Source organism: Trichechus manatus, unplaced genomic scaffold (assembly GCF_000243295.1).
Source record: "Trichechus manatus latirostris isolate Lorelei unplaced genomic scaffold, TriManLat1.0 scaffold00028, whole genome shotgun sequence".
Classification (NCBI taxonomy): Eukaryota; Metazoa; Chordata; class Mammalia; order Sirenia; family Trichechidae; genus Trichechus; species Trichechus manatus.
The window spans coordinates 871681-893275 of NW_004443964.1; the positions used below are offsets into that span (position 1 = coordinate 871681).

General features: G+C 51.0%; 1 protein-coding gene across 1 annotated transcript in view; it reads left to right on the forward strand.

The window, feature by feature from the left end:
• The first annotated feature begins 1277 nt into the window (after nt 1–1277).
• CSNK1D (casein kinase 1 delta) overlaps nt 1278–21595 on the forward strand; it is a 33397-nt gene continuing 13079 nt past the window's right edge. Inside the window, exons 1-3 of the mRNA XM_023729181.1 lie at nt 1278–1329; nt 5605–5701; nt 8740–8850. The gene's annotated coding sequence lies outside the window, so the exon portion shown is untranslated. The remainder of the gene's footprint in view (nt 1330–5604; nt 5702–8739; nt 8851–21595) is intronic.

A 21595-nucleotide genomic window follows, 5' to 3' on the forward strand; every position in this document is an offset into this window, starting at 1 on the left:
GTGCTATTTTGAAAATAAGAATATCCAGATGCACCCAGATGAAGTAAAGATGCCCGGGCGATGGCACTGCAGAGGTGGCGTTGGCTTGCCCTTTGGCAGCCTGCTCATGGCCACTCAGCCTTCACGCAGTACGGCCCCCTGGCCTGGGCCCCCTAACCTGGGTCCTGGGAGGCCTGTTCCTCCCCTTGCCTTATATCCGAGTTCGCGGGGTGTTGGCAGCGGCAGGAGACTCCAGGCACTCACTTCCTAAGCCCCTAACCTGGGAACTGGCAGGTCCTGGGGGGATGGACCAGCAGACGTCCCCAGCAGGGCCACAAGGCCGGCGCACACCTGCGTCCCGCTGGACTGCCAGGTGGCCGGGCCTGGTACCTGGACCCTGCCCCTCCGGGGCCGGTAGGGAGGGCACCTCCGCGGACCGGCAGACCCCCGGGGGCGAGGGTCCGGGGCTGGAGGCACAGACTCCAGCCCTCTCTGCATCCTGCAAAGGGCAGCGCCAGGGCCTCCCCCAGATCAGTCAGGCTTCCTAGACCTGAAGGGGGCACACGACGGCCCTGGGCGAGCACGTGGAGCCCGCTCACGGCAGGGGGCCGGGGGCGGGGCAAGGAAAGAGAGGAGGAGCCGGAGGACGCTTCAGCGCGCTCGCCCCGCCCAGACGCCCCCGGACCGCCTCACCCAGGTCAGATGCCCGAAGCCCAACCTTGTCCCGCCCCAACACCCGAAGCCCCACGCCCCGCCCTGTCCCGATGCCCGAAGACCCCCGCCTCACCCTGATCAAATGCTCGAAGTTCCCCCTGCTCCACCCTATCCCGATGCCCAAAGCCCCCCGCCTCACCCCGATCGGGTGCCCAATGCCCGAAGCCCCCTCCCGCCCCGCCCCGGCCCCGCCCCTCGGGCACAACGGCCCCGCCCCTCCGGGTTGCTAGGGGAAGTGACGTCACAGCGCGATGGCGGCGGCTCCTTTAGGCAGCTGAAGGGGGATTTAGGCCCGGGAGATCCGAGTCCATCCGCGGCGGGGAGAGGGCGAGAGGGGCCAGCAGGGGGTGGAGCAGGGGCGGCGGCGCTCGGACTGTCCCATCCGCCCCGTATTGAGGCGCTGGGAGCGGCGGGGCGGCCGGAAAGCGATGGTGAAAGCGGGGCCGTGAGGGGGGCGGAGCCGGCAGCCGGACCCGCAGTAGCGGCAGCAGCGGCGCCGCCTCCCCGGAGCTCAGACCCAGGAAGCGGCCGGGAGGATAGGAGCGAGCCGGGCCGCAGCCATGGAGCTGAGAGTCGGGAACAGGTACCGGCTGGGCCGGAAGATCGGCAGCGGCTCCTTCGGAGACATCTATCTCGGTGAGGCTGTGGCGCCCCTCCCCCCGTCCCGGGACCCGGCCCCAGGGGGCGAGACCCCTGCCCCGAGGACGCCGGGGCGGGGCGGCGGGGTGGCAGGGTCTGGACCCCCGCGAGGGCACCCCTACCCGCGCCCTGTTCCCTGAGTCCGCCCCGCTTCGAGACCCCCCCCACGCCCCGACAGCTCGAGACCGAGCTCGGCGTCCAAGCTGCCGGGGAAGTGGGGCCCCGCTGGCCGCGGTGCTGGAGCTGGGGGGCGCCTGGAGGCTCTGGTGGCAGAGAAGCGGGGCCTGCCCGTGTCCCGGCCCTGACCCCCGCTCGGCCGTCTTCTCGGTCTCCGGGCCTTGAGTCCCGCGCGACCCCGGCCCAGTCTCGGTCCCTCGGCCCGGCCCAGCCCCCGAGGCCGCAAGTCCGCGACGCCGGAAGTAGCGGTGCCGCCGCCGGACTGGGCAGGGCCTGGACAGCGGCCGCCGAGAGGAGGAGCGCCCCGTGGGGGTCGCGGGCGGCGGCGAGCTCGAGGGGCGGTGTCCCCCGAGGCCCCTGTCGCCAGGTGCGCTCTGATGCTGGGACGTGCCTGCCGGAAAGTCGGCTGCGAGGCGCGGCTGGCCCCGCGCACAGGTGAAACCTTCGCAGCCCCAGGTGAAGGGCCAGGAGGCCGGGCGCGGGGTTCGCTGCCCTTGCGGCCTTGTCTAGTAGGGTCAGGCGTGGGTTAGTCCCCACGCCCGCATGTCGCCCGCAAGTAAACAAAGGCCACGGTTCCTTCCGTGCAGCCCCCATGCGGCTCACGGCTGCGTCTGACACACGTGGGGAAAATGTCAAAACAACTCGAATGCGGTGTGGAGGTGGGGACACCCCAGGGTTATGCTCCTAGGGACTCCGGTTCCTCGCTTCTTTATGCTCCTGCACTTTGCAGGACGGCCCTCCGTGGATCCCCTCTGGGCTGTGACCTTAGTCCCCCCGCCCCGACTGAAGGGAGGGCTTTGAGAGTCCTTTGGCCCTGAGTAGGGGCCCGGGGTGTTCGCTGAGGACAGGCTGAGCACCAAGTGAGGCCTAAGCGAGGTGCCTGGAAATAAAGAGTTAGGTGACTGGACAGAGTTAGAAGCCAGTAAACTAGTAAGAAAGTTCTAGTCTTGAGTCTGGCGTTTTGGCTGTTAGACTTCTCAAAAACCAAACCAAACCCATTCTCGTCGAGTAGATTCCAATTCATACCGACCCTATAGGACACAGTAGAACTCCCCCCCCCCGTAGGGTTTCCAAGGAGTGGCTGGTGGATTTGAACTGCAGACCTTTTGGTTAGCAGCCAAACGCTTAACCACTGTGCCAGCAGGGCCCTGCAATTCTCAAGCTAGAGCTGAAATGTGGGATTAAAGAAAATAAATGCACATCAACCCACAGGCATATAACAAAAGAATGGCTTAAATCTTTTTTTTTAAATGTACTTTAGATGGAGATTTACGGAACAAGTAGTTTTTGATTAAACAATACACATATTTTATGACATTGGTTAACAACCCCACGACATGTCAGCACATGTCCCTTCTCAACCTTGGGTTCCCTGTTACCAGCTTTCCTGTCCCCTCCTGCCCTCCAGTCCCTGTGCCTGGACTGCTGTGCCCCACCAGTCTTGTTTTGTTTCATGGGGCTGTCCAGTCCTTGGCTGAACAGTGAACCTCGGGAGTGACTTCATCACTGAGCCAAAAGGGTGTCCGGGGGCCATGCTCTTCGGGGTTTCTCCAGTGTCTGTCAGGCCAGCAAGTCTGGTCTTTTTTTTTTTTTTTTTTTTTTTGTGAGTTAGAATGTTGTTCTGCATTTCTCTCCAGCTCTGTCCAGGATCCTTTGTTGTGAAAGAATGGCTTAAATCTTAAAGTAGGGAATTGAAAAATAACCAAGTTTCTCTGCATTTTCCCAAGCAAGCGTGCCTAAGTTATTCCAAGCCTCCTGAACTTGAGAACAGGAGGCTGGCAAGCCAGCAAGCGTGCAGGAAGAATTGTTGCATAACCTCGGGGCAAACATGGTCTGTTGTTGAGTGGCCGCTTAGGCGGTTCTCTTTAGCGGGTGTGCCTGTTAGGGAGGGACGGGAACTGCTGTCTTTTCCTCAGTGTGCAGTGGTTCTGGGTTGGTCTTTCAGACAAGCCCAGTCCGTGCTCACCCTCTGCTCTTTACTGAGGAGGGAACCCAGGACCTTGTGGTTGACATGCTTGGGTAGCCCCCTACTGCTCTTGGTACCTGGTTAATCTACAGGCTCACCGCATCGCGTGCTGTGTGGATGCCTGTGGACCAGACTTCTGCCTTACTGAGGAAACGCCGCTGGAGAGATGCTTTGGATTCTGCTACTTAAATATTTATACCCAAGGAGTCAGTGGGTACATTCTCAGCCTGTTTGGGAGTGCAGTGCTGGCTAAATGCAAGCTGTTTGCCTTATTTATAGAATAGATTCTGGCGAAAGTCTTAACCTCGGATCTGGGAGCTATACTGAGAAGCCAGTACATTATCCACCGTTACACGGGCTTCAGAAGTAGATGATCTGAAACTTTCTCTCCTCTTGTCTGAGACCTTGCCAGATAGCTTTGTGCTTTCACAAGATAAATTCAGACCATCAAGTTGCACAGTTGTTTCCACTGAGTTCACAAAGGGGTGTCCTCTTCCCACAAGGCTGGAAGCTTGGTGGGGCAGGAAGCTGCCTGCTTAGTTACTGTTGCTCCTTTGGGCTTCCCTCATGCTGGACCCAGGGTGGGTGCTTGATACAGATGGGGTACCGGCCTCGAGGGGTCTGCTCTCAGGCCCATCCTCTGTGTTCTGAGGTGGGGGCTGTGGCTCCCCAATACTTGAGTTGGTGCACCCAGGCAGCCCATGACTTGTGTGGGTCTATTGCTGTAATGTATCATCGAGTCAGTTCCACCTCGTATCGACCCTATAGGACAGAGTAGAACTGTTCCATAGGGTTTCCAGGGAGCGGCTGGTGGATTTCAAACTGCCGACCATTTTGTTAGCAGCCGAGCTCTTAACGCCTGCGGCACCAGGGCTCCTGTGTGGGACTAGGCAGGACAAGTTTATTTCTAGTCAGACAGCATTTGCTTTTGACTCATTGTCTGGGTCCTGGGGGGCTACATGCTACCCCACCGAGGAAAAGCAAAGTGATCTTGTTAGCTTGAGTAAGACATGGCTAGGTCGGTGGGTTGGAGCAGAGTCACCGTATACTATGGTGAAGAATCCAAGAGGCTGAACCCAGACTGGGATACATTGAGTCACCCATGCCATCGCTTTGCATTTGTGTAGGCAGGTAGGTGAATGAGTTGAGTCGTCATCCTGAAAAGCTGCTCATGTGTATTTAGTAAGGTTTTGATTAAGATCATTCTTACTGCCGTCACTCTGAAATTTAGTCAGAGAGCTCTGGACTCCTCCAGGTAGGGTTCACCCTGTTTTGAGACTGGCTTTCTGGCTTTGGGGGTCCAGCTGGGACTTTCAGTGCTTGCAGGTGTTTGAGAGTATGAGGAGGGGAGTCCATCCCTGTGTTTGCTGAGCACTCTGTGAGCCAGAAGACCTAGTGCTGGCTCGCCTTCCCGAGCAGCCTGCTGCGCAGGTGGAGCATGAGGGCTGCAGGCTGGCCTTTGAGCCTTCTAGAGTTGTAACCCCAGATCACCACTGCACAGAGGTTCTTTCTCCAGGATCCAGGCCTCAGAAAGTATGCACCGCACCTGGACCACTGTGGGACCTCAGAAAGGCCGGTCTCAATCCCAACTCCACCTCCCTGTGAGCCTGCGAGATCTGGAAGGCTCCTGAGAAGGGCAGGCTGGGGGACCCTGTGGCATGCCTTCGCAGAGAGCTGGGCACATGGGACCTGGCCTGCCTGGCCCCTGCCCTGCCCTCAGGCGCCACCCACTGGGGCCTGCTTGCTGCTGGAGGCAATGCCTGGTGGGGGTGGGGGGCAGAGCCCCTTCTTTTATCGGCAGTGCGCCATTTGTAGATTTGGTAAAAAGACCAGGATTCTCGCGGTGGGCTGTGTTTTCCACCCTCCAGTGCGACCGGTGTGAGTGCTCCACGGGAGAGGGACACCCCAGGTGGCCACGCGGGGAGGCCACGTGGTGCCGTGGGTGAGCAGTGACTTGCCCCGGGCACTGAGCACTGGGAGGCAGGGGGGCAGAGCAGGGCTGTGCCGGGGGCTTGGCTTCTGGTCCGTGTCTGGTGTGTTTTTCTCGCCGGCTGCTGACGTTTACAGCTTCAGCCTGTCACTGCATCGCTTTACCAGAGTGTCCGTTTGTCTTCTTGCTCGACACTCAGGTGGACTGTGCAGTACCACTTCGTGACGTTCACAGGCACCTTTGGGAGCTAAAGCTTCATGCGTGATTCTGGTTCTGCTCCGCGGCACCTAGCAGAGGTGAGACACAGGTGTTCCAGAATGGTTGCTGGCTAACCAAGCCAGGCTTCCCGAAGGGGAACGGTCATCTCCCCACGTTCTTTGGGGATTGTGGCTTCCGTTTACCGGGGAGCTGTGTTTTCCTTCAGCGAGCCTAATGAGCAGTGGTACTGCTTTGCACTACTTCAGTGCCAGTTGCCCCGCGGGAGCGATCTTTGCCCTGCTGTTCCGAGGAGTCTCCCTACTTCTTTGTTGATAAGACGGTCCTTGAGGAGAATCGGGAACACCCAGGCTGGTGTCCAGAATTCCCTTCCTGTCCCACGGTTGGGTTGGGCTCTGAGTTAAAAGATCCAGTTGCTGTCAAGTCTGCTCCAACTCGTGGCGACCCCGTGTGTGTCAGGGCAGACCTGTGCTCCATAGGGTTTTCAGTGGCTGTGACTTTTCGAAAGTAGATCCACCAGACCTTTCTTCCGAGATGCCTGTGGATGGACTTGAGCGGCCAACCTTTCAGTTAGCAGCCAAGCGCATTAACCATTTACACCTCCAGGGACTCCTCAAGCTGTGGGCTGGGTTCACTTAGTTCTCTGTCAGCTTTGGTCGGCACAACTTGGAAGGACGTGATTTTGTTTTTCTAGGACTGATGTCTAGATATAGACTAGCGTCTCCATCTGGTAACTGGGCGCCCTATCTAGGGCAGACCCTTGCCCGTTGATGCGCGCACAAGGGGTCCGAGGTGTTTGGGTGACCCACGACCTAAACAAACACTTGCGTGTTACTTGGTTTGAGCTGTCCCGAGTCTGGACCCCAGAGCTGAGCCCTGTGTTTTAGATGCCTGTTTCTTACAGAGGAGCGCTTTTGTAGTCTCTGTTCTGTGGCAGGCCCAGTCTCACGTAAAACGAGACGGGAGTGTGCAGCAGCGTCAGGGTGCTTGCTCGCAGGCCCCGCGCTCATCCCCTCGTGCCCTGGCAGCGTCTGAGCCTTGCCCCTGGAGCGGCTTCACTGGTGGGGTACATGGGGCAACGCCAGCCCTGGTGTCGGGAGAGGGCCGCAGGCCTGCAGGTAGTGGGTCTCTGCCTTGCTGGGGTGCCGTGATAGCTGGTGCCCGAGGAGCGCACAGACCCTGTGGCTCTGCTGCTTGGCGTTTGCCCTGCGGGCGAGGGCTCTGGAGGAGGCAGCCCGGACTTGCTGCAGCTGTGCTGGGCAGGGCTTTTGTCCAGCCTCTGCTAGTTAGCTCGTCCTCAAACTCGGGGCACCCTTCATGTGAGATCTTGTGTTGGGGGCACAGCATACGGTGTCTCGGTGTCTGGGCCTGCACGTAGAGGGTGCGGTTCGCTCTGTGTCCCAGAGCGGCCAGCGGTCCTTCGCCCCAAGACTGTCCGCGCTGCAGGATGACTAGGTACTAACTGCATCGGCCACAGAAAGGTGGAGTTAACGTTGCTCTTCTCCTTCTGGAAGGTGCTGGTCCTGGGCGGCCCAGGGCTGCCATGTCATTGAGGACCTGCCAGCTGGCAAGGGTAGCAGTGCTCCCATGCTCGGAGGATCAGAGTGCTGTTGCCAGGGCTGGCCACTCATGCCCAGGAGTGCCAGGAGTCTGATGTCATGGTGTGATTCATCCCTTGTTCCCTCCTGGGCTGAGTTCAGTTTAAAGTTCCAAGTCCTCGCAGGAACTCTGAGTTCATTTTTCGTTTGCACAGTACATTTCACGATGAAGTCATTTGTCTTGTAATTGGATAGATTGTCCAGCTGCAGACAGGAAGACCAAAGTGCATTACCTATCTTTCTTCTGAGTGCTCAGAGTCCCTGTGGAAGGGAGAGTGAGGCCCTGAGTCTAGCCTGGTCGCCACGGTGATCACGTGGTGGTGGTTCCACGGACCCGGCACTCCCGATGGATGTCGATCCAGGCTTGCTAGAAGCAGGCTGCATCTTATGGGCACTCTGTCTCTCCATGGTTTTGCGTGTTCACTGGTTGTGTGAATGTCAAGATCAGCTGTGGCTTTTCCTGGAGGTCCCCTTGTTGCTCTCACGCTCGCTGACCTAACTTGGTGCCTTTCATCTGGGATCTCAGCAGGCTTCGTGACTGTTCACCCACCATCTGCACAGCTGCCTTGTGAAAAAGGCTGATTCTGGCTGGCTGGTTGGCCTGCCCAGTGAGTCTGGGAAGAAGGTGGCCCAGTTTCCACCTGGTCTGCTGAGAGAGCTGGGAGGGAGTGACGTGTTCTGTCCTTAGAAGGAGCTGTGAGAGGAGGAGGAGAGGAAGGGGCTAGGTGTCACTGGGTAAGACTTCTCATTCTCTTCACTTAGAGCGTGTTGATGATCTGCAGCAAATGGAGGGGAGGTCTTAGAGATGAGGCTTTGGCTCAGCTTGCAGCTTGTCAGTGTCTCTGTTGGTGGGGGGTCAGATTTGTGGTTCCTTGCTGGAGGACATCAGAGATAGGACATCTTTGGATAAAAACTCTCACTCCCACCTCCAGACTCACGGGCTGATAACGGAGGTATTGCCAGTTTTAGTCTGAGAACTAACATTGAAGGTGTGTGTAAACTCACCTGCCCAGGTAGCACCACCGTTGAGGGCTCTGAAATCAGGTCCATCTCTCTGGTCAGTGAGAAATCCATGGTGACCTTTGGCCTCCAGGAGAGCAGGCTGTGCTGACCCTGTCCGGTCAGCCCTTGATCTGCTCTGGGGTCTTTGATAGGCTTGGGGGCAGGCTAGCAATGAACCCTGCCACCTTGTGGACATACAGTATGAAGTTGGGTGGGTGTTTGGTAAAAGCACAGCTCCTCCAGAGAAAGAACTCCCACATACCTCCATGGGCACAGAAAGGGAGCATGGAGAAACGGGGACTGTGGGGCCCAGGAAGGCACACATGGCCTGAGTGGATGCGTGTGGGAGTGGGTGGGTGTGCACCTCCACCAGCTCCTGTTGCCTGGGTGAGTGAGGACAGCTCTTCACAGGTGGTCATTGGCTCCTTGGAAAAGTCAGGCCATGCTCTTATCTCCCTGGTGTGGTGCGACACAGGGTCACTGGGTGTGTAACTGACTTTCTTCTTTTCTTTCCCAAGGTACGGACATTGCTGCAGGAGAAGAAGTTGCAATCAAGCTTGAATGTGTCAAAACCAAACACCCTCAGCTGCACATCGAGAGCAAGATCTACAAGATGATGCAGGGAGGAGGTATGTCTTCAGCTGCTGAAGAGAGGCTTGTCTGTGACGGGGAGTGCCCTACGGGGCGGCTGCGGTTTCTGGGGGGCAGGAGGGTGTTCCCACCCTGGCCAGTCCTTGTGGTCTCACTGAGAGACGTCTCAGCTACAAAGAGGAGTGACCTTACACTCGGCTTGAACGCTCCTTGGCGTCATAGTAAGGAGTAGTGTCTTTGGAATCAAGGCTTCCTGTGAATCTCAGGCTTTCAAGTGCACATTAGAAAGTGAACACATGCCCTTGGTGCTGCTTGTGCATGTCACCTGCTGGTCATCTGGTGGCCCCAGGGTATGTGTCCCACCGGGGAAGCCTTCCTGCCGTATGAGCCTGGCCGCACACACACTCACTGCTTGTGGGGGTGAGACCCTCTGGCCTTGAACGCGGTGATCCCGGCCCCTTCTTACTCAACTATGCGCTTGCTCTGTGAGATGGACGCTGTCTCTCCTTAGGGCCTCAGTACCTGATGGCGGACGTGGGCCGGACGTGGGCCACGGCATTCCCACCCTGATCTCACTACTTGAACTTCAACTAGTTGAGCTCGTGGAGCAGAGGGCAGTGTTGTTGGGGTCTTGGCCCTGAGGGCACTGCCTCATGATGGTGGCACCTGGGGCTACTTGCCAACGCACATGCGAAGCCCAGCCTCCGCCTGACCCCCGTGCTGTTTGCAAAGAGGGCTTCGAACCTGAGCACTGACCAGAGAGTTGGACATCCCCGGGAGACCCCTCCGAGCCCCGTGGTACTTTCCACGTGGACCTGTATTTTGGAGGGTGAAGTATAGACTTCCTCAGTACTTTACTGAAGGGAAGCTTGTTTTTAGAGCCCTTATTAGCCCCTTTGCCAGGTGGAAAGGGAAGACTGATTTGGCTTTTTGACATCTCTCCTCAACAAAAGACATTTAATCTGTGCTGGTGTTAGAAACATACATCCCAGATGTGCAACCTACACATCCTTTGTGGCCCCTGACAGAGAGGAGGGGTGTCCCATCTGTCCAGTGAGCAGAAGAGCCCCTGGCTCTCAGCCGGCCCTCGGGGTGGGGGGGTGTCTTGAGTTCCTGTGGGTCCCCTGCGGCCTCAGTCAGGGCGTTAGGGACTCTTTTGCATGACTTCCGAGATGGTGAGGAACAGAGTAGGAGGAGGTGGTGCAGGGTGTGGCTTCATGATGGGGGTTGAGTAAAATCTATCAGCTAAAGTTTTGAGGAGCACCATCACCGTGAGAACTTGCAAGCTGAGGGCACCAAGGCAGAGGGAAGAGCAGTGATGGCCTAAAGCCTAGGACAGGACCTGGCCAAGCGGACTAGGACTCTGAGCAGAAAAGAGTCTGTTCCGTTGAGAGCTAGGCCCTCGGCCTTGGCACATTTGCCTTCTGTGGGGGAGGTCGTCCCCCGCACTGCAGGACGGTGAACAGTTCCCCTCTCCAGGTGACAACACCAGGAATGTCTCCAGACATCTCCCTTGGATTTAGAAGGTAGAGAACTGCTCGCTTTCTTGATCTTGCCTGTGTATCTTCTCGAGGAAGTGTGCACGTAGAAGATACTGTGAAGATCTCTGTCAGAATGCAGACTGGCCAGGAGAGTGTGCACTCTTCGTGATGGTCCCTGAGCTCGCGCTGTCTGAGCCACAGCTCAGGGACCAGTAGGTGCAGGAGTCCCAGGTGCCAAGAAAGGCCTGCCTTGCTGTTAGCCCAGCCCTCTGCAGCACATCTCTAGTAGGCGTGCTGGTGGTCTTGTCTTCTGGAAGTGACCGCAGACCTGAATGCGGTTGTCGTCTTTTTATGCACAAATCCAGTAGTGGCACCGAGTTCTAGTCCCACTTACACTGATTGGGTTTTCATACTCACCGCACTGGAGGAGGAGCTCAAAGCCCAGTGGCTCCTCACCATCCTGTCGAGCACGTTGTGGCGTGGAAACTGTCTGGGAAACACCCTGCACAGACGGCAGTGCTGGCCCCCGGCTCACAGTGCTCGGACAGCCAGGACAGCCGGGCTTGGTCAGGGGAGTCTGAGGCATCAGCATTTAGCAAGGAAACACCAGTGTCAGGATGGCTAGAAGTGGTTCCTGGTGGTGGTGGCTTGGCCCATTCACTGTCCACAGCAGTCCTGTGTGGTAGGTTCTGGTATGGTCATTCTCATGTTGTGAATGAGGAAACTGAGGCACAGGAAGCCTTGGTAACTTTCCAAAGGACACGGATTTGAACGTGCGCTTCCCAGCTCCCGGGAGGAGCGGCAGTGCCCTCGTGGCATTGCGCTGTCGGGAGTGTGCCCAGATGTTTCCACCTCTCACAGACCTGGTTAGGAAGGTACATACCTGAGGAGCAGAACTGATTGACTGGTGATGGACTTGAATAGATACCAGACTTTTATCAGAACGAAGTGGACTGCCAGGCAAAACCTAGACACAGCCTCGGCTGCTCGTTCCAGTATGGTATCTCCAGAAAGCAGCTGTGGGCCTTCCCTCCTCCTGATAGCCCACAGTCGAGAGCATTTGTTCAGTGTGCAGCTGCTCTGTGAAGACTGGCGGCAGGCGTGGTGGGGACAGGAGAGGGGTGTGTGTGTGGATAGTAGGACGGTGGCTACCCCGGTGGTTTTAGTGGGAGAAACGGGCCTCACTTCAGCCTGGGGGTGCCTTCTCTTTCATCTCTTTTGCTGGACAGGTCCCAACAAAGGTTTCTTATCTCCACCTTTTGTCTCTTTTCTCATGGTTGCTTGCTCATTCAGATAGTCATCGTCTTTTTTAAAGAAATATCTTACAGTGCAAAAAAACACACAATATAAGGCATGAAGAATATGAAAATGAACACAGATAACCCCCACCCTCCAGTCTGTGCCCCTCCACGGGGTGTCTGTCTGCCAGTCCTTATGTGCTATTTTTTGTTTTTAGTTTTCTCTGTCACTCCACAAGGAATTTGTTTTTTAAAATTTAAATAATGACATTGGAAACATTTCGACAGCTTTATTTGTGATCTTTTTAAGGCTAAATTGCTGAAAACCGTTGACGAGAATTCTACTTGCAGTAATGCTGAGTCCCACATTTACGTTGAAACTTGTCATGAATGACAGTGGAAACACTTTCTCACACCTGACTCTGCCTGTTTTTTGCCCCTAAGCATATACTCCTATGCTGATCTGTCAGTTTGTCATACTGTGGTAGCTTGCATGTTACTATGATGCTGGAAGCTATGCCACCAGTATTTCGAATACCAGCAGGGTCACCCATGGTGGACAGATTTTAGTGGAGCTTCCAGACTAAGAAAAACTAGGGAGAAGGACCTGGTGGTCTACTTCTGAAAAAAATTGGCCAGTGGAAACCTTATGGATAGCAGTGGAACATTGTCTGGTAATAGTGCTGGAAGGTGAACCCCTCAGGTTGGAAGGCACTCAGAGTAAAACTGGGTAAGTAAGAGTTGCCTCCTCAAAGCAGAGTCAACCTTAATAACGTGGATGGAGTAAAGCTTTCAGGACTTTCATTTGCTGATGCGGCAAGATTCAAAATGAAAAGAAACAGCTGCAAATACCCATTAGTAATCGGAATGTGGAGTGTACAAAGTATGAATCTAGGAAAATTGGAAGTTGTCAGAAATGAAATGTAATGCTTGAAGATCGATGTCCTAGGCGTTAGTGAACTGAAAATGAATTGGCATTGGCAATTTTGAATCAGACAGTCATGGTGTACTAGGCTGGGAATGACAAATTGAAGAGGAGCAGTGTCACATTCATTGTCAAAAAGAACATTTCAAGATCTAAAGTACAGCACTGTCAGTGATGGAATAATACCCACACGCCTATAAGGAAGACCAGTTAATACAACTGTTATTCAAATTTATATACAAACCACTAATGCTAGAGATGAAGAAATTGAAGATTTTTACCAACTTCTGCAGTCTGAAATTGATCAAACACGCAATCAAGCTGCATAGGTAAGTACTGGTGATTGAAATGCGAAAGTTGGAAACAAGGATCGGTAGTTGAAAAATATGGCCTTGGTGATAGAAACGAAGCCAGAGATCCCACGATAGAATTTTGCAAGACCGGTAACTTATTCATCGGAAAAGACTTTTTTTTCTTAACAACATAAACGGCGACTGTACACGTGGAGCTCAGCAGATGGAATACACAGGAGTCAAATCAACTACATCTGTGGAAAGGTAATAGAGAAGCTCGATATAATCAGTTAGAACAAGTCCAGGGGCTGACTGTGGAACAGACTGTCAATTGCTCGTACACAAATTCAAGTTGAAGCTGAAGAAAATTAAAACAAGTCCACAAGAGCCAAAGTATGACCTTGAGTATATCCCACCTGAATTTAGAGACCATCTCAAGAATAGATTTGACATATTGAAAACTAATGACCCAAGACTAGACGAGTTGTGGAATAACATCAAGGACGTCTTACATGAAGAAAGAAAGCAAAAGATCATTAAGAAGACTGAAAGAAAATGGGTGTCCGAAGAGACTGAAACTTGGTCTTGAAAGTAGAGTAACTAAAGCGAATGGAAAAAATGATGAAGTAAAAGCTAAACAGGAGATTTCAAAGGGTAGCTGGAGAAGACAAAGTATAAGATATTATAATGACATGTGCAAAGACCTGGAATTAGAAAACCCAAAGGGAAGAACATGCTCAGCATTTCTCAGGCTGAAAGAACTGAAGAAAAAATTCAAGCCTCGAGTTGCAATGTTGAAGGATTCTGTGGGTAAAATGCTGAATGATGCAGGAAGTATCAAAAGAAATTGGAAGGAATACACAGAGTCACTGTAACAAAAAGAATTGGTCAATGTTCAACGATTTCAGAAGGTAGCATATGATCAAGAACTGATGGTATTGAAAGAAGACATCCAGGCTGCACTGAAGACATTGTCAAAGAACAAGGCTTCAGGAATTGACGGAATACTAGTTGAGATGTTTGAACAAATGGAAGCAGTGCTGGAATAGCTCACTCACTCATCTATGCCAAGAAATTTGGAAGACAGCTACCTGGCCAACCGACTGGAAGAGATCCATATTTGTGCCCATTCCAAAGAAAGGTGATCCTGCAGAATGTGGATATTGTTGAACAATATTATTAATATCCCATACAAGTAAAATTTTGCTGAAGATAATTCAAAAAGAGCTATAGCAGTACATTGACAGAGAACTGCCAGAAATTTAAGCCGGATTCAGCAGAGGATGTGGAACAAGGGATATCATTGCTGATGTCAGATGGATCATGGCTGAGAGCAGAGAACACCAGAAGGATGTTTACCTGTGTTTTATTGACTATGCAAACATTGTCATCTGTGTGGATCATAACAAATTATGGATAACATTGCAAAGAATGGGAATTCCAGAACACTGAATTGTGCTCATGCAGAACCTGTACATAGACCAAGAGGCAGTAGTTCAAAAAAAAAAGGGGATACTGCGTGGTTTAAAATCAGGAAAGGTGTGCGTCAGGGTTGTATCCTTTCACCATACTTCGGCAAATAATCCGATATGTTGGACTATATAAAGAAGAATGCAGCGTCAGGATTGGAGGAAGACTCATTAACAACCTGCATTATGCAGATGACACAACCTTGCTTGCTGAAATTGAAGAGGACTTGAAGCACTTGCTGATGAGATCAAAGACTGTAGCCTTTGGTATGGATTACACCTCAACATCAAACAAAAATTCTCACAACTGGACCAGTAAGCAACATCATAAAGAGAAAATGGGAATTCCAGAAGAATGGAAATTTCATTGAAGTTGTCAAGGATTTTATTTTACTTGGATCCACAATCAACGCCCATGGAAGCAGCAGTCCAGAAATCAAGCAACGCATTGCATTGGGCCGATCTGCTGCAGAAGACCTCTTTGAAGTGTTAAAAATCAAAGATGTCACTTTAGGGACAAGGGTGCACCTGACCCAAGCCATGATGTTTTTTAGTCTCCTCATAAATGCATATGAAAGCTGGACAATGAATAAGGAAGACTGAAGAAGAGTTGATGCCTTTGAATTATGGTGTTGGTGAAGAAGACCGAATATACCCTGGACTGCCAGAAGAACAAACAAATCTATCTTGGAAAAAGTACAGCTAGAATGCTCCTTAGAAGCAAGGATGGCAAGACCTTTGTCTCACATACTTTTGACATGTTATCAGGAGGGACCAGTCCCTGGAGAAGGACATCATGCTTGGTAAACTAGAGAGTCAGTGCAAAAGAGGAAGACCCTCAATGAGATGGGTTGACACAGTGGCTGCAACAAGGGGCTCAGTCATAACAACGTTTATGAGGATGACACGGGTCTGGGCAGCATTTCGTTCTATTGTATGTAGGGTTGCTATTAGTCAGAAGCCACTCGACAGCACCTAACAACAAGTGTTTATTTGGGTATCTTTTGACCCTGTGAGGGAAAAGTATCAAACACTCAGAACTACAGCTAGCTGAGTTAAGCGCGGTATCTCCCGTGATGTCTTGTGCATGCCATCTCTGTGCCTTAGGAGGTGAACTGGCGGCCCAGCTTGGCCAGTACACTGGTGCTGCTCAAAAACCTTTCCTGCTTCTCGCAGAAGCACCAGGGTGGCACTCAGGGATCCCAGGTCCGTTTCAGATTCCACATCATTGCTTGTGCCAGATGTCTGATCTCACAGAGCCACAAAATGTCAAGCCTATGGCCGTAAGTTTCTTCACCCTTGTATTAGAGGGAGCTGTCTTGCTAGTCTAGTGGCTTCTACAGCTGATTCTTGCTGGTGCTCTGGCACCAGCTGATTTTTTTAGCTGAGAGTCTGCTTAGAATGGAGCACGGGGCAAAGGAACTTACTATCTTGGCCAAGAGACGGCATTGGAGCTAGAGGGCCTCACCTTCCCTGTATCAGCCCCCGAGTCTTAGGAGCCGTGAGAAGGCATGCTGTTACACGAGGGAGATGCTGCCAGGTTTTGAACGTATGTAATAAAATTATACTGTGTGTATTCTGTAACTTTCCCCCACCATATTCCTGAGATTCTCGCCATGTTGACGCGGCTGTAGTTCATTGATAACGTTGTTTTTGCTGAAAGTCATAACTTTTAAAGAGGTTTAAATAATTTAAAGACTCTTCTGTGTGTCTTCATATTATTTCCAGTGCTCTTCATTCCTTTGTGTAGGTTCAGATTTCCATCTGGCGCCATTTTCCTTTTACGGGAAGGACATCCTTGAGCGTAGGTAGCAGTGCATGTCTGTTGAGGATGACGTCTTCAACTTTTTTATACCTGAGACTGTCTTCGCTTTTCAGAGTTGTGGTTTTTTTGTTTTTTTCTTTTGCAATCTGTAGTTTTGTAGGTTGCCAGTTTTTTTCTTTCAGTACTTTTCAGTTGCTCATCTTTCTTCTCACTTGCGTTGTTTCTGACACGAATTCTGCTGTCATCCTTACCTTCGTTCCTCTGTAGGACTGCGTCGTCTCCTCCCCCCACCCCCACCCCACAGCTGCTTTTATGCTGTCATGTGTGATCTTTACGGTTCTTCTGCTTGGTGTTTGTTGAGCGTCTTGGATCTGTTGATTTATTGTTTTCATCCACCTTGGATAATTTTCAGCCATTATTTCTTCCAACATGGTTTCTGTCCCCCCTCCTCCTTCAAGGTGTCCAGTTACATCACCATCAGATGGCTTTGAGTTGTCCCACAGCTCACTCGTCTTTTTTTTTTGTTTCGTTTTGGATAGTTTCCATTGCTGTGCCTTCAAGTTCACTAGTCTTTTCTTCTGCAGTCTCTATAATCTGCTATTAATTCCACCCTAGTGTGTTTTTCATCTCAGATATTATAGTTTTCATCTGTAAAATTTTGATTTAGATCTTTTTTGTAGACCTTCCATTCCTCTATTTAACTTTTTTGACATATAAGATTTAATTATTTGTTAACGATAACTCTTCACGCCCTTCTCTGCTGATTCTAACGTCTGGGTCAAGTCTAGGTCAGTTTTGGTTGGTTGGTTATTCTCCTTGTTACGGGTTGTGTTTTGCTGCTTCTTTGCATGCGTGGTAATCTTTGATTGGATGCTAGACATTGTGAAATTTATCCTCATGCGTGCTGAATATTTTTGTATTTCTATAAATTCTTCTTGAGTTTTGTTCTGGGGTGAAGTTATGCTACGTAGATCCATTCAGTTCTTGCTTTTATGATTTGTTAGGTCGGTCCACTGCATTGCTGAGTCCACGGTAATCATTCCACACCACAGACACAAAACCTTTCTGAACATTCTATCCAGTTCCTTGTGAATTGAGTTTTTCGAGTCTGGCTGGTAGAAGCAGGCACTGCTCCCAACCCTGTGTGAGCAGTGGCCTGTTCCCTCTAATCCTTCCAGGTAGTTCTTTTTCTGACCTCTGGTAGTTTCCTCGGCATGCTGATCTGTACCTGCTGAGTACCTGAGGGGTGCCCTGTGCAGACATCTGGGGGCTTCTCTCTGTGCAGCTGTCTTCTCTCTGATAGTCTGTTCTCTGAGCTCAGCTCTGTCCCTCATCTTCGGGAGCCCAGTGGCTGCACCTGAGTTCCCTCCCTGCACTGAGGCTGCCAACACGCTCAAGGCAGTGAGCCGGGTGGTCTTTGTCCCCATCTGTTGGGCACCAGTGGCACTTGTTGCTTGATGTCAAGTGTCTTAAAAACCACCTTCCCATGTTTCATATGTTTTGTTTTGATTATTGGGTCCTTGTTACTCCATCTTGACCAGAGGTAGAAGTAACTTTGAAACTTTTCAAAGAAAATGATAGGGTACCCCAGTGTTCGTTGCAGCACTATGCACAGTGGCCAAAAGTTGCAAACAACCCAAGTGTCCATCAGCAGATGATGGATAAATGGAGTGTGGTCTGTCCACACAATGGAATATTACTCAGCTGTAAAGAGGAACGAATTTCTGCGACATGGATGAACCTGGACGTCATGCTGAGTGAAATGAGCCAGGCACAAAGGACCAATGTGTGACTCCACGTACGTGAAGTATGTAGAGTAGAAAGAGGCAAGTGCCCAGAGACAAGTACTTAACAGTGGTGACTGTGGTCTGGGAGAAAGAGAGGATGGGTTCTTACTGCTTAAGGGGCCCTGAATTTCTGTTCAGAATGACGAAAACTTGGAAATGGACAGGTGATGGCTGCACAACATGGTGAATGTAATTAATGTCACTGAATTGCGCACTGAAAAACATCAGATTTTTTTACTGTATATATTTGCTACAATTAAAAAAAAAAAGAGCTGCTTTTTCTGCTGTAATGTCAGGAAGAAGTTCCTGTGAAGGACACAAACAGAATTACTCATAAAGGAAAAGATTAGTATCTTCTGCACCACTAAAATGAAGCACATTTTTTCATTAAAAAAGACTCCCCCCAAAATGAAAAAATACACCATTAACTGAGAGAGGTTATTTGCCTCACTTAAAACCCACAGTATATCCAGAATATGTAAAGAACTGCTATAAATAAAAGAGGAAAAAGACACCCTGATAGAAGAAATCGGCAAAAGGACATGCGCAGGCATTTCAGAGACAGGGAAACGTATGGCCGATAATTACATGAGAAGATCAAATGAAGAATTCAGAGAGACACTATTTTATATGCACTACTATACCAATTGCTGTCCAACTGATTCCAACTCAGTGACCCTATAGGACAGGGTAGAACTGCCCCATAGTTTCCAAGGTTGAAATCTTCACAGAAGCAGGCTGCCACATCTTTCTCCCATGGAGCGGCTGGCAGGTTCAAACGGCCAACCTTTTGGTTAGCAGCCGAGTACTTAACCACTGCACCCCCAGGGCTCCTTTTACATTCACTAGATTGATAAGAGTTCTGATAATACTAAGTATTGGAGACAGTGTGGGTCTGCAGGAACTTACTGCTGATAGGAGTGTAAATTGGTTTATCTGTTTTGGAAAACAACTTGGCATTATCTTGTATGAAAAACCAAAATCATACCTGTCATGGTTTGAATTATGTCCCCCAAAAAATGGTGTGTATCAATTTGGCTAGGCCATGATTCCTGATACTGTGTGATTTTCCTGTATGTTGTCAACCTGTCTCTATGATGTTAATGAGAGAGGATGGGTGGCAGTTGTGTTAGTAGGGCAGGACTGGATCTACAAGACTGGATTGTGTCCTGAGGCAATCTCTTGAGATATAAAAGACAGAAGTGAGCAGTGAGACAGGGGGACCTCATACCGTCAAGAAAGCAGTGCTGGGAGCAGAGCGCGTCCTTTGGACCAGGGTCCCTGCGCAGAGACGCTCCTAGTCCGGGGGAACACTGAAGAGAAGAAGGCTGACAGAGAGAAAAAGCCTTCCCCTGGGGCTGACGCCCTGAATTTGGACTTTTAGCCTACTTTGACTATAAGGAAGTAAACTTCTCTTCATTAAAACCATCCACTTGTGGTATTTCTGTTGTAGCAGCACTAGATGACTAAGACAATACCCATTACCATCGAGTCCGTTCCAACTCAGTGACCCACTAGGACAGAGTGGAACTGCACCGTAGTGTCTTTGATACTGTAGTCTTCCCCACAGAGTGACTAGTGGGTTCCAACCACCGACCTTTCAGTTAGCAGCTGAGCATTTTAACCACTGTGCCACCAGGGCTCTGAATAATTTATACCCTACGACCCAGCAACTGTGTTCCTAAATCTGTACTTGGAACAAAACAAGATATGATCAAGAATTTCGTGTTTAAGAATTTTTCCAGTAGACACATTGGAGAATGTCCCTGATGGCACTGTTGATGATGGGGGTGCGGGGACTGAACAATCCACGTGGCCGGAGAAGGGGGAAAGGCCGGTTAGCAGCCAAGCTCTTAACTACTGTGTCACCAGGGCTCCAGGTTGTAACCCAGAGTATCAAGTAAATATCCATGAGTCCATACTGATATAAATAAATGACTGAATAAATAAGTGGGAGAAAAGACAACTCTCCCATGCAAAATTCCAAATAATTTATGTAAACACCCTGCGTGGACTTCAGTTAATGCTGATGTATCAACATTGGTTCATTAGTTGTGACAAATAGACTGTTCTAATAAAAGATGTTAAAATAGGGGAAACCGGGTGTGGGATGGTATATGGGAACTTTGTACCTTTTTCACCGTTTTGCCTGTAATCTAAAACTGAATCAGCATGGATCCATGAAATAGCAAGTCCGTAAAGACGCCTGTAGAAGCGAGAATTTATTATATGATAAAGATAGCGTTTCGAATTATTGGAGAAAGTAAATTATACAGTAAATTGCATTAGGACAATTGGTCATTCACCCACGGATGGTGGAGAGAGATCAGTAAGAGGCAAACAGCCACCCGTGAGGAAAACTGGCAAGGGCCTTATAGACTTTGACATTAAAAGTGCGGGAGAAGTCCGGCGAGAAGAACGTACCAAGAAGCGCCCCTCTCACTAAAAGTTACAGCACGTGAGCACAGCTGGGAGACTTCTATACAGTATGTAGCAACAGTGCAGGTACTCGAACACGGCGGGTGGGAATAAAAGTGGAATCCTCTAGAGAGCCAGCCTTTTTGCCTTTGGGATTTAGGAGTATTTTTTGCAGTGGTGTTTGCAGTGATGTTGAAAACTAGCGAGCAGGAGGACACATGGGCATGGGTGCTGCCTGCAGAGGGGAGTCCTCCGCAGCTATGCAGAGGAGGTGCCCCGGCCATGCCAGGTCCGAGCAGCAGCTGTGTAGCTGGGACCCCATCCTTTGGGACATGCCTGAATGCCCTATGTTCTTGTACTGTCGGGGAGAGAGCATGACCAAACTCCTGATGAGCGTTCTGGCAGCAGTTATGAGACACTTGCCTGTTTTTCCACTGTCCTCCCTGTTACGACTAAGGCTGCTGTGAGCATACTGGGACGAGTCTTTTCATGGGCACGTTTTCTTTGGGCAAACCTTGGCATGATGTTGCCCAGACACAGAGTTTAGTTCATCGGGTCTCCACAGGGGCTGCATCACTTTACGGTCCCCCTAGAGCAGACGAGCATCCAGAGGTCCTGCAGCACTGCTGGCAGTGAAGGCCGCCTCTCTGGTTTTCACTCGAGTTGGTGTGAGATGGAATTTAATTACGGTTTTAATGTTTAATTCCCTCAGCATCTTTTCACGGGATGTTGGCCGTTACACACATTGTTTTGTGAAGTGTACTGGACTTTTGCCCATTTTCTTTCAAAAGTGGATTGTTTGTCTTTTTGACATTGATTTGTCCTCGGGTCTAAACTTTGAAGTCATCTTTAAATTCTTCCTGTTGTTCATGGGTCTTAATCAGTGATTCTTTCTGTTGGATTTATCATGTCTTCTTTATTCTTACTGCTACTAGCTTGTCTATTTCATTCCCAAACAGATTCCGTTGCTCGTTTTACTTTTATCTAGTCAAGTATTACTACCAGGGTTAGCGTAATCTTCACGGCAGGTGCCCCCTCTCTCTGTCTCAGCTTTGCGTTCCCGGTCTTCCTCCTCAGCCTCCTCCGTCTCTCCCCTCTCGTCTCGCTCAGCTTTGTGTTCCAGGTCTTCCTCCTCAGCCTCCTCCATCTCTCTCCTCTCTGTCTCTCAGCTTTGTGTTCCAGGTCTTCCTCCTCAGCCTCCTCCGTCTCTTTCCTCTCTCTCTCTCAGCTTTGTGTTCCAGGTCTTCCTCCTTGGCCTCCTCCGTCTCTCTCCTCTCCCTCAGCTTTGCGTTCCAGGTCTTCCTCCTCAGCCTCCTCCGTCTCTCCCCTCTCGTCTCTCTCAGCTTTGCGTTTCAGGTCTTCCTCCTCAGCTTCCTCCGTCTCTCCCCTCTCGTCTCTCTCAGCTTT